Here is a 10,098-nt window from a genome sequence, read left to right as displayed (position 1 = left end):
CGTCGTCGTAGTAGGTAGGAGCTGGGAGGAGCCGCGGGTGAGGGGCCGAGAGCGGAGCTCATGTCTCACCGGAGCCGCCACTGCTCCGCCTGAGGAGCCCGGCCCGGGAGCCACACTGAGTGCGCCGAGCGCTATGAGGTGAGAGGCCAGCGGGGTGACCCCAAACGGGTGTGCGCTCATTCATCACACGGGGAGGAGGAGGCGGTGAGCGCCGGCTGCTGCCTGCTTTATAGAATGTGTAGAGGGGAGGGAAGGGTTAACGGCCAAACTAACGCTGACACCCGAAAAGTGGCCCGGAGGGGTCTACAGGGTCATCGGGAATGGTAACAGTTACACCCGAAAATGGCCCAGGGGGTCTACAGGGTCCTCGGTGGCGGGATGTGATCTCTTGGGATTGCAGCGTAGCGGTATTACAGTATGGTGTTACATTATAGCGGTATTATAGTATGGCGTTACATTATAGCGGTATTACAGTATGGCGTCACATTATAGCGGTGTTATACTATGGTGTTACATTATAGCAGTGTTATACTATGGTGTTACATTATAGCGGTATTATAGTATGGTGTTACATTATAGCGGTATTATAGTATGGAGTTACATTATAGCGGTATTATAGTATGGCGTTACATTATAGCGGTATTACAGTATGGCGTCACATTATAGCAGTGTTATACTATGGTGTTACATTATAGCAGTGTTATACTATGGTGTTACATTATAGCGGTATTATAGTATGGTGTTACATTATAGCGGTATTATAGTATGGAGTTACATTATAGCGGTATTATAGTATGGCGTTACATTATAGCGGTATTACAGTATGGCGTCACATTATAGCAGTGTTATACTATGGTGTTACATTATAGCGGTATTATAGTATGGAGTTACATTATAGCGGTATTATAGTATGGCGTCACATTATAGCAGTGTTATACTATGGTGTTACACTATAGCGGTATTATAGTATGGCGTTACATTATAGCGGTATTATAGCATGGAGTTACATTATAGCGGTATTATAGAATAGCTTTACATTACAGCGGTATTAATAGTATACAGTTACATTATAGCGGTATCATAGTATGACGTTACGTTATAGTGGTATTACAGAATAGCGTTACATAGTGGTATTATAATAGGGCGTTACATTATATCGGTATTATAGTATGGCGTTATTATAGCGTTACATTATAGCGTAATTATAGTATAGCGTTACATTATAGCAGAATTAAAGTATGGCGCTTCGTTATAGTGCTACATTATAATTATGTATTATAGTATTACATTATAGTGGTATTAGTGATATTATATTACTTTATAGTGATATTATGGCAATATAGTATAGCGTTACAATATTGCGGTATTATATTATAGTGCTAGTATAATAGTAACATTATAGCGATATTGTAGTGTTATATTATAGCGATTATTATAGCTTACTGTTACATTCTAGCAATATTATATTATAGCATGCATTATAGCGGTATTAGTGTTATAGCAATAGTATTATATTATAGTGGTATAGTTCTAAATTGTAGCGGTATTATAGTGTTATAGTATAGTGTTACATTGTAGCGGTATTATAGTGTTATAGTATAGTGTTACATTGTAGCGGTATTATAGTGTTATAGTATAGTGTTACATTGTAGCGGTATTATAGTTTAGTTTTACGTTATAGCGGCATTACAGCGATATTATTTTAGTGTTATAACGTTGTATTGCAGAGTTACATTAGTGTTGTATTATATTGCTGTTATTAGTGTCATTATATGGCATGTTGTATTACATGCCGTATTTATATTTTATACCTTGTTATATACCGCATATATACAATATTGTGCTATATATACTATGTTATTATACAGTATTATAGGGTTGTATGTTGATATATTTTCCTGTTGTATCTACCGTACAATATTTGTATCATAGCGTTTCATATCTTTGTGTTCCTCAGTGTTGGGGTAATTGATATTTTTCCATCCTATTCTGAATATTATGTTGTGTTTTATTCTTCATAAATGTGCAGCTCACCTGATCGGGGGGTTCGGGGAGGGGGGCTTTGATGTCTGAAGATGTGCAAGGAGGGCTGAGTCCCAATTGGAATCCTGTCCTGTACTCAATTTCCAAATTTCTAAGTAAACTTTTTATTGATCCATTAGGAATGCTAAAAACTCCCCTTTAAAAACACTGGATGTCCGGAAAGAAATCCTGCTTGTTGCGAACCATACATATCTCTGGGTTCCAAACGTGTACCGTAGGTTTATTTTCTCAGGATGTCATGTTTTTAAACTTCTTTTTTTTTTTTTTTGCATCTTTTTAATTATTATTTTTTTTCTTTGAAAGTTGGAGATTGTGTGCTGGACAAGGTCACCATTTTTCATGTGATTTATTACGGATATTTCCCTATTGGACCTTCTGGAAGTGTAAGAATAAGTTGGCAAATGGGCGTAAATAGTTGTTGAGGGGGATTTTCTAGAGCAGGATAACTGTGCCCTGTCAGAAGAATGATAGTCACCCAGCTTTCTCAGTCCTGACAGCCCCAGTCTTCATCCTGCTCCCTTGTTCTAGGATCTGATAAACTGCTGCTTTTGTACTTTTTTTTATTTTTATGACCCATCTTTCCCAGGTCAACAGATCAAACTAGGAAATCAGAATAAGTTTTGCAAATTCTTAAAGGAAGAGGACAACTGAGGGAGCTCAGGGATTTCTTACTTTTGAGCACGTCTTGCCTTGGGGGTCTGCAACTACTTTTCATCATTTTTCTTAAACTCCCTTTAATTTTTTTGTGGTATTTGTTGTTTTTTTTTTTTTTTTGTGCCAAATTGCACAAAATAACTTGCTTGGTTCATAAATTGCACACAAAATAAAAAAAAATGCTCTTTATACTGGTCTTTAACCCTTCTTTCTTTTTGTGGGGGTAAAATAAGTCAGACTTACAAAAGTTCACCCCAGGGGGGCTGAAGAACATTTGGTTCAAAAAAGATTCTGCTAAAATATATAATTGATGAATCATCCGTAAACCTCGCCCACAATAGTGAATATGAAAAAAATGGACAAAAAACACCAAAAGAGGCAAAAAAAGGTACAAATGCAATAATGAACTGGACAGGGGGTAGAAAGCAAGGCATCTGAGTCATTAAAGAAGCGCACGTCTCTTTATGAATCAGGCGAGGCGTGATATGACTCGCACCTCACCACAAATCTTACTCTAGTCATGGAATGGAGTAATAATTGTGGTGTAAGGAGCGCTGCCGCTTATCATATATTGGCTGAGTAGGGGATGTTATGTCCCGCCCCTGCGCCACACACTTTTTCCGAGAGACCGCCAATAGTCACAATTTTTGCGCAATTTTTGTGTAACCTTTTAATTTTGGCGTAAAAGCTTTGTTAAATTGAGATCGATGTTCTAAGAATATATGGTTCATAATTATTTCTTAGGGGATACAAGTATTTGCTGAAAGACATGTCAGGAGAGCTGATGGCTTCCCTAGTTGTGAAGGGTCCATGGACGGTGGAAGGCACGAGAGGTGTAGGTGTAATGGGACCATGGACGGTGGAAGGCACGAGAGGTGTAGGCGTAATGGGACCATGGACGGTGGAAGGCACGAGAGGTGTAAGCGTAATGGGTCCATGGACAGTGGTGGAAGGCACGAGAGGTGTAGGCGTAATGGGTCCATGGACAGTGGTGGAAGGCACGAGAGGTGTAGGCGTAATGGGACCATGGACGGTGGAAGGCACGAGAGGTGTAGGCGTAATGGGACCATGGACAGTGGAAGGCACGAGAGGTGTAGGCGTAATGGGACCATGGACGGTGGAAGGCACGAGAGGTGTAGGCGTAATGGGTCCATGGACAGTGGTGGAAGGCACGAGAGGTGTAGGCGTAATAGGACCATGGACGGTGGTGTAAAGCAGGAGAGGTGTAGGCTTAATGGGACCATGGACGGTGGTGGAAGGCAGGAGAGGTGTAGGTGTATTGGGACCATGGACGGTGGTGGAAGGCAGGAGAGGTGTAGGTGTAATGGGACCATGGACTGTGGTGGAAGGCACGAGAGGTGTAGGTGTAATGGGACCATGGACGGTGGTGGAAGGCACGAGAGGTGTAGGTGTAATGGGACCATGGACGGTGGTGGAAGGCACGAGAGGTGTAGGTGTAATGGGTCTATGGACGGTGGTGTAAGGCACGAGAGCTGTAGGCGTAATGGGACCATGGACGGTGGTGGAAGGCACGAGAGGTGTAGGCGTAATGGGACCATGGACGGTGGTGGAAGGCACGAGAGGTGTAGGCGTAATGGGACCATGGACGGTGGTGGAAGGCACGAGAGGTGTAGGCGTAATGGGACCATGGACGGTGGTGGAAGGCACGAGAGGTGTAGGCGTAATGGGACTATGGACGGTGGTGGTAGGCACGAGAGGTGTAGGTGTAATGGGACCATGGACGGTGGTGGAAGGCACGAGAGGTGTAGGTGTAATGGGACCATGGACGGTGGTGGAAGGCACGAGAGGTGTAGGTGTAATGGGACCATGGACGGTGGTGGAAGGCACGAGAGGTGTAGGCGTAATGCGACCATGGACGGTGGTGTAAGGCAGGAGAGGTGTATTGGGACCATGGACGGTGGTGTAAGGCAGGAGAGGTGTAGGCTTAATGGGTCCATGGACGGTGGTTTAAGGCATGAGAGGTGTCGCTGTGATCTTTGGAAATTGTCCTTGGATGGATTTTGGTTTTTAAATAAAATAGTGTGGCATAAAGCATTCAGAAGACTCGTCACTAACTATGCGCAGTGATTGTAGAAGACCCTTCCTTCATCTTCTCTTTGGCCCAGACCTCCATGAACACTTCTCCCAGCCATTGCTCATATCTGTACAGTTTTCTGCTTAGTCTTTTTAAGTTTTTCCCTTTTCCAGCATTCCCACCACCTTGCCAACATAAACTACCTCTCCTTATGTCCAGGGCTGTGGAGTCACTATAAAATGGATCTACTCTGAAAATATATACTGTAATTGGTTCAGTAGTACAATGCAGTTTGTGCTGTAAACTTTCTCATAAGAATTTGGGAAAGTTATGATGTGTCTGGTCTGTCCCTGAGCTGAGGATCTCGGCTTTTAGGGGAGATAAATTCTGCACATGCTCAGTAGTGACTCTGGAGTCAGGGACATTTTGGACTCGGAGGTTTGGGTCATTGACTCCACTCCCTGCTTGTTCTCCCCCGCTGTGTTACCACTGCTAGGGCAAGTTACATACAAGTCTCCCAAAAAAATCCGGGAGGGTTTTGCTGATCGCCGCAAATAAATGTAAATTTTTAGGTCTGACCAGAGGACGTGCTTAACGGAGATGACACTTGTCAATCATCTTGTTGTTTTGGCGCCATAGTTTCCTGATATTTCTGTCCGATCTGTCATAAGCGTGTGCTGATGGAGGGTCATCATCAGGACCTGCGTGTGCAGTGTATGACTGAAGCCGCTAATGGCCGCAGGTTACACACGGTCACACAGACAGCGCTGCTCTTAGCGGAGTGCGTGCGCTCTTCTTCGAGGTTGATTACAGGCTCCATGGTTTATAATCGGGTTATCCTATCATATAATGACCTTCCTTTGTATGTAGAACGCTGCCGGTTACTCGCTGTTATCAGCAGACATCGGCCGCGGCTCAGCTGCTCTATTAATACGTAGTGTTGGCATGAAGTGAGAATAATCGGAAAGACTTGCTGCACTGCACACCATGTCTGGTGAAGGGGCTGCCCACCATTATATCCCCCGTGTTATAGAACTACAAATGTATTCATGGAAGAGTCCTCACATTTCATGGTGCTCAGAGTACAGCAATGTGAGCGGGGAGCTGGTGGCCGCTCGTTACTCTCCTCTCCGCCATAGATCTCTGTCCTGCTTGTCAGCGTAGGAGCAGAACCTTCACAGAAGTAGAGCCAAAAAGACTCCTGCAGAGTTGGGAAGGAACTATTTTGTTGGCTGCCAGAGGGGGAAGGAGACTGACTGGAGCCTACCCAAATAGCACAGATTAGCAGCACCAGAGGAGACACATGGAAGAAATAAGCGAGCTGGGTTCAGATGGCCGTGTTGGAAATCGGGCCGGTTGCCGCTACAAATTGCCAACATGCGGACATGTGCCGGAACTGCCTTTACATTGATCCGTTTTGTGGCCCAGAATAGTGCATGGAAAGTAGTGTGTGCTAAAACTTTGTTTCTTTGCCGTCCTCCTCTCTCTCCTGGGTACAGCACCACAAAGCCTAGAGAAGTACTGAGCTGCTGTACCCAGGACCAACCTCTACACAGCGTACTGAGGTGCTGGTCCATCTGGCTGATATGCGGGGGTGCCAGATGTTGGACCCCCATCTTTCTGATACTGATGACCTGTGTAAAGGATAGATCCTAAATATCATAAAGTCTGGAGAATGGTAACAGTACACATGTCTTGTCCAGCTGCATTATGTAGACTATGTAAGGATGTTGCTGTATGGTCACACATCCATCGCCTTGCTATAGGCTGGAGTTTACACTCTGCCTGGGCCAAGTGGAGGAGGAGGAGGTGAGCTGTGACATCACCTATTGTGAATGGTGGATCCTGTGTTATCTACTGTATATAGAGGTGTTATCAGTCATTGTACAGGAGGAGGAGGTGAGCTGTGACATCACCTATTGTGAATGGTGGATCCTGTGTTATCTACTGTATATAGAGGTGTTATCAGTCATTGTACAGGAGGAGGAGGTGAGCTGTGACATCACCTATTGTGAATGGTGGATCCTGCGTTATCTAATGTGTATATATAGGTGTTATCCGTCATTGTACAGGAGGTGAGCTGTGACATCACCTATTGTGAATGGTGGATCCTGTGTTATCTCCTGTATATAGAGGTGTTATCAGTCATTGTACAGGAGGAGGAGGTGAGCTGTGACATCTATTGTGAAGGGTGGATCCTGTGTTATCAGTGATTGTACAGGATGGGGAGTTGCGCTCACACATGATGATTACTCACGGTGTCACATGTGGATGATTCCTGTGTTATCGGCTGCAATACATGAATCACACTAATCGTTTCTGATGACTTGTGAAATATTGGGTAAATAGAGCCCCAGATATGAGTGTGATGTGGCGGGTAGTGAAGCTGAGGCTCTATCTTATCACTGATGTCAGACCCGTGGCTCGCGGCTGCACTGGCTATAAAGGCTGCAGACACAGTGACAGCTAATTATTTTATGGTGCCCATAAATTGTCTTTACATAGACCCAACCTTGTATTTAGTGACTTTATCAGGGTTTGTCTGCGATGTCTGCAGAAGGATTTGCGTCCCGTGACCCCTGTTGGACATTCACAGCAGCACTTAGTTGGCCCTTTCCTATAATATCCATGGAGAGGAGGTGGTCCCACGTGTTTAGGTCAGTGGGATTTGTGGGGACAATCAATTTCTGTGGGTTTGGACACTTTTTTTAAACCAGTGAACGGTCTCCTGCATTTTGAGGATCCCACCTTACTGTATATTTGGCGGGATCCTATATAGGTATTGGTTATGAAGTCTGGACATATGCGCACGTCTTTACCCCCATCCAGTGCTGAAGCCTGTGAATCCAGTCTAGAGGCGGGGCTTAGTGTGCTCGATGGGAGGGGCTAAATCTCAGCTCCTGAAGAAGCGCTAATCTAAAGTGGAGGGAGCAGAAGTGATCACACCCCGACTCCACTATCTAACATGCATGTTTTTAGTGAAGGGGCCCAGCTCAGTGTCCCCCCTCAGATTACTAGTACAGAAGACTGGCAGTGTTGTCACTGACAGGACCGATGGTGCAGAGCTTCCTGATACCAGCGCGGTCCTGTAATAGGGGCCACCGGGGTAACCAGTCCGTCCATGACCTTTCTTCCTCCTGAATCTTCCCCCATCACCTGTGAGTGATATTATTGGGAAGTGGAAGGAACCGCAGCAACTCAGGAACGAAGAGGAGACCACGTAACGTTATAGAGCGGGGGGCCGAGTGCTGAGGAGCAGAGGGCAGAAAAGTCGCCACTGCTGCTGACTCCATAACTGCAGAGTCCGGACCTCCATTGGTATCAGCACAAACACTGCGTCCTTGCCAGGAGCTTCATGGCCGAGTAGCTGCATTCAGCCTTACATCACCAAGCACAATGCCGAGCGTCGGATGGAGTGGTGTAAAGCTGCCACCACTGGACTCTGAAGGAGACGTGTTCTGTGCAGTGATAGATCCCACTTAACTATCTGGTGTCTGGGTTTGGTGATTCCAGGAGGACGTTACCCCCTGACTGTACTGTGCCCGCTCCACAGATGGCGGAGGAGGGATAATACTATGGGCTGATATCAGGGGCGGCCTCGGCTCCTTAGTTGTAGAGACAGGAAATCTTAATACTTTGTCACAAGACAATTGTAGCTCCCAGCTTTGTAGAAACAGTTTGGGGAAGACCCTTCTGTTCTCCATGAATGTGCACAAGCTCCATACAGACATGGTTTTGGTGTGGAAGAACCTGACAGAGCCCGGACCTCATCCAACTAGACCAGAGATTTGAGTCCGGCCTCCCCCCCCCCCCCCCAATATCAGGGTCTGACCAAAAAAAACTGCTCTTCTGGGTGATGGGGAAAAATTCCCACATATGCCTCCAAATTCTTGTAGAAATCCTTCCCAGAAGAGCGGGAGCCGTATGGATGTACGCTGGGAAGTGAGGAGAGCTGGTGGTGTCCCCATACTGGTGTGTAGGGAACACTGATGGGAGGTGAGGAGAGCTGGTGGTGTCCCCATACTGGTGTGTAGAGAACACTATGATGGGAGGAGAGGAGAGCTGGTGGTGTCTCCATACTGGTGTGTAGGGAACACTACGATGGGAGGTGAGGATAGCTGGTGGTGTCCCCATACTGGTGTGTAGGTAACACTACGCTGGGAGGTGAGTAGAGCTGGTGGTGTCCCCATACTGGTGTGTAGGGAACACTATGATGGGAGGTGAGTAGAGCTGGTGGTGTCCCCATACTGGTGTGTAGGGAACACTATGATGGGAGGTGAGTAGAGCTGGTGGTGTCCCCATACTGGTGGGTAGGGAACACTATGATGGGAGGTGAGGAGAGCTGGTGGTGTCCCCATACTGGTGGGTAGGGAACACTACGCTGGGAGGTGAGGAGAGCTGGTGGTGTCCCCATACTGGTGTGTAGGGAACACTATGATGGGAGGTGAGTAGAGCTGGTGGTGTCCCCATACTGGTGGGTAGGGAACACTATGATGGGAGGTGAGGAGAGCTGGTGGTGTCCCCATACTGGTGGGTAGGGAACACTACGCTGGGAGGTGAGGAGAGCTGGTGGTGTCCCCATACTGGTGTGTAGGGAACACTATGATGGGAGGTGAGTAGAGCTGGTGGTGTCCCCATACTGGTGGGTAGGGAACACTATGATGGGAGGTGAGTAGAGCTGGTGGTGTCCCCATACTGGTGGGTAGGGAACACTATGATGGGAGGTGAGGAGAGCTGGTGGTGTCCCCATACTGGTGGGTAGGGAACACTACGCTGGGAGGTGAGGAGAGCTGGTGGTGTCCCCATACTGGTGTGTAGGTAACACTACGCTGGGAGGTGAGGAGAGCTGGTGGTGTCCCCATACTGGTGGGTAGGGAACACTATGATGGGAGGTGAGGAGAGCTGGTGGTGTCCCCATACTGGTGGGTAGGGAACACTATGATGGGAGGTGAGGAGAGCTGGTGGTGTCCCCATATTGGTGGGTAGGGAACACTATGTGGAGTGTTGTGTAATCATTAGTTAATGCTGCCTGGAAGAAACGTTCCTCCATTGATGATTAAATAAGGGGCAGCGGGAAGTTGGCAGGGAGTGAATGCAGAGATGTCCCATGGTGGGCGCTCCGGAGAGAATGCTAATGGAAGTGGGCAGCGGAGAGCCAAGATCCAGGGGTGAAGGAACGCACCAGCGGGTTAGACGTGAGCTCTGGGATTTGGGAATGTGCATCTGTATGGTGATTGCTATTCCCCACGGCTGTTGTAACTCGTCACCATCGTTTCCTCCATCACAGAGCGGGGTGCAGGTCTAGACCATGTCGGTGCGTAACCCCAAAAAATATTTTCAGGGAGCAGTAACTCCACCAAGACCAA

At 46.7% G+C, this 10,098-nt stretch overlaps 1 protein-coding gene across 4 annotated transcripts in view; it reads left to right on the top strand.

The window, feature by feature from the left end:
* The window catches only part of ITSN1 (intersectin 1), a 100,300-nt gene continuing 90,202 nt past the window's right edge, over window positions 1-10,098 (top strand). For all 4 annotated transcript variants that reach the window (XM_077293913.1, XM_077293912.1, XM_077293916.1 and 1 more), the window contains exon 1: window positions 1-138. The gene's annotated coding sequence lies outside the window, so the exon portion shown is untranslated. The remainder of the gene's footprint in view (window positions 139-10,098) is intronic.

This window comes from Ranitomeya variabilis, chromosome 3, assembly GCF_051348905.1.
Source record: "Ranitomeya variabilis isolate aRanVar5 chromosome 3, aRanVar5.hap1, whole genome shotgun sequence".
NCBI classification, from domain to species: Eukaryota; Metazoa; Chordata; class Amphibia; order Anura; family Dendrobatidae; genus Ranitomeya; species Ranitomeya variabilis.
The sequence above is the reverse complement of the archived record's forward strand: the minus strand, read 5'-3'. Positions and strand labels throughout refer to the sequence as shown.